This window comes from Microtus ochrogaster, chromosome 10, assembly GCF_000317375.1.
Source record: "Microtus ochrogaster isolate Prairie Vole_2 chromosome 10, MicOch1.0, whole genome shotgun sequence".
NCBI lineage: Eukaryota > Metazoa > Chordata > Mammalia > Rodentia > Cricetidae > Microtus > Microtus ochrogaster.
Window position 1 is genome coordinate 52188363 of NC_022016.1, and position 2810 is coordinate 52191172.

General features: G+C 50.3%; 1 protein-coding gene across 3 annotated transcripts in view; it reads right to left on the reverse strand.

Annotated features, from left to right (window-relative positions):
* The window catches only part of Eya3 (EYA transcriptional coactivator and phosphatase 3), an 89129-nt gene extending 86851 nt beyond the window's left edge, over nucleotides 1-2278 (reverse strand). For all 3 annotated transcript variants that reach the window (XM_005353121.3, XM_026781986.1, XM_005353120.3), the window contains exon 1: nucleotides 2181-2278. The gene's annotated coding sequence lies outside the window, so the exon portion shown is untranslated. The remainder of the gene's footprint in view (nucleotides 1-2180) is intronic.
* Nucleotides 2279-2810: the final 532 nt, after the last annotated feature.

Genomic DNA, 2810 nt, shown 5'->3' on the forward strand with positions numbered 1-2810 from the left:
CCCAGCACTCAGGAGGCTGAGGCAGGCAGATCTCTGAGTTCGAGGCCAGCCTGGTCTACAAGAGCTAGTTCCAGGACAGGTTCCAAAGCTACAGAGAAATCCTGTTTCAAAAACCAAACAAACAAACAAAAAGAAAACTCAATCTTGGTGGGCTGGAGAGATGGTTCAGTGGTTAAAGGAACAAGCTGCTCTTCCAGAGGACCCAGGCTTGAGTCCTAGCACCCACATGACAGCTCACAACCATCTTTAACTCCAGTTTAAGGGAATGTGAAGCCCTCTTCTGGTCTCCTCTGGCACCAGGCAGTTATACACAGTTAAATAAAAAAAGGAAAAATAAATAAAAGACTTTGGAAAAATCATCATTAATTCTTAAAGCTAGGTATCATGAAGGAATACAGTTGAACAATGAATTCCCTTTGGCTATAGATCATAAAAATCTCACTGGGTTTGGCCTGAAAATAAACTTAAGAAACAGTCAAGCATGATGGCACGGGCCTGTAATCCAGAATTTAGAAGGTGGAGGTGGGAGGATCAAGAAGGAGTTCAGGGCCATCCTCAGCTACACAGCAAGCCTGGCCAGCCTGGGTCAAAACACATCACAAAAAAGGGGAGAAAGGAGGGGGGGAAAGGTAAAGAAGAGGAGAAAAGAAATATAAAGTTCGGAAGTAAAAAGAGTTGAAAGTTGTGTGCCAATTATATTTTAGAAAGAAATATTCTTCAAACCTAGGGGCAAAGAAGTCACTGGAGCCAGCCACGGTTACTGGGATTGTTTTCAAAGATGGGAAACGAGGCAGTCAGGCTGATCTTCCAGGGTAGATAGATACAAGGTGGACAGATAAATTTCATAGGGGCTTCCCTCACCAGTTAAACCCTGAAAGCCAACGACAAGGGTCTTTCTCGGTGGCATCCAAGACTAACACGGACAAGCTCCAAAATTCTTTGCTAAAAATAGGTGAAGAGAGCGCCCAGTTTCGGACTAAGCCAGGCTATGCTACACTCTCACGTGTGTATATGAGGAGAACTCAGCCAAGAGAAACCAATGAGAAACGCTGGATTCGTTCTGTTCGTGTTAAATTATTAATACTGAATTTTAGACACACAAAAGAAAATGACGGCTGCAATAAAATGCTACAAACACCCAAAACCTGAGAGGGCAGTGAATTATCCAAACTTGTACCTCTAGATATAACTCTACATCACAACATTTGAGAACCAGGATACTAACCATTACTAAGTCTAATCTCTTCACATTACAGATCACTAAAAATCTCCAAAGAATGTAAGGTGTCTTTGTCTTTAATCTCAAAACAAGAAAATCATGGTTCCTAAACTATGCTGGCAACACTAAAAAGTTAAGATAACATTCTAAGAGGTAATGTCTGGCTTATAAGGAAAGTTACTTTTGGGTTATAGTAGCGAATTCTAGCAGAAAACAGTACGGCCACACTAAGACGTTCTGAAAGTGAAGTTTATAAAGCCAGGGCTGGTAATCGCCCAGCAAACGCGGTCCTCGGTCCTGACACCTGTCCTCTAACTTAAAATCCGTGCCGAGCGCAGAGCATCCGCATTCTGGCCTCAGCTGTGCACATCCATTCTCGCGGGGCAGAGGACAAAAAACGGACAGGACGTAATCGAGACCTGTCAATTAACAAGACCACACAAGCCCGACAGCGAGCCCGCCACCTGTTCGCTGCTCTTCCGAGAGCCCGGAAAACTAAGGCAGGGCGAGGAGCCGGGAACGCCTTTGTTGTTCGCAAGCTAGGGAAGCGAGCAGGGTTCGGTCCAAACCCCTGCCTCGGGGCAAAACTTGCCCCGGGCAGGAGAAGTCGGCCCTGACCGTGGCTCGGAGGGAGCCCGCTGCTCCGCCAAGGCAGGCGAAACTCTCTTGTCATCTACCAGTCCCTGGAGGGGGCAAGGGTCACAGGTGAGGAGAACTGAGGGACGGAGCTGAACCCCAACGCTCCCGGCTCTCAACACACCGGTGCGGAGGCAGAGGCCGGGCGGAGGAAGGGGCGAGGCCAGCGTGACGGGAAAGGCTCGACGGGAGACCGGCAGGGACAAGGGGCCGGCGGAGGGACCCCCCCCCCACCCAGCAGGACTGGGGAAGAACTCTTCAGCAGTCGCCCTGCGGGCTGCACCCGAGCCGCCGCGCTCACACCCTGGAGGCGGCGAAGACTCACCAGAAGGCTGCAGACACCCCACGGCACAACATGGGACCGCTACGGACCCACTCTGGAACCAACAGAGTGGCGGAAACCGCGGCGTTAGCGTGACCCGGATGAGCATCCCTAGGAACCGGAAGTAGCCGTACGGGGCCGCCTCATAATCCACACATCGTTCCGCCCTAACCCTGAGTACGCGTCAGGCTTCTCGGGGCGGGGAAAGGCCCAGGCCCCGCCCACGTCGCCGACTTAGGTAGCTGATTGAGTCTCGGGATCTTACGTTCTTCTGAGCACTTTGCAGGATCCTGGTGCTGCTCTGCAGCCGCCCGCTTTTCTGTGCCCTCCCCCCTATCAAAATAAAGGTCTCATTATGTAGCACAGGTTGGTTTCGAACTCACGATCCTCTTCCTTAAGCTAAGGATTGGTATTACAGGCTTGTGCCTCCACGTTAACAGCTCTCATTTTTTAAAAAGTTCTTTAAAAAGCGTGTGATTCCTACGGTAAAGGTGCAGTAAGACTGGAATACCGACTGCGATTCGTAGATTTAGAAAAGCTGGGCCGGGCGATGGTGGCGCACGCCTTTAATCCCAGCACTCGGGAGGCAGAGACAGGCGGATCTCTGTGAGTTCGAGACCAGCCTGGTCTACA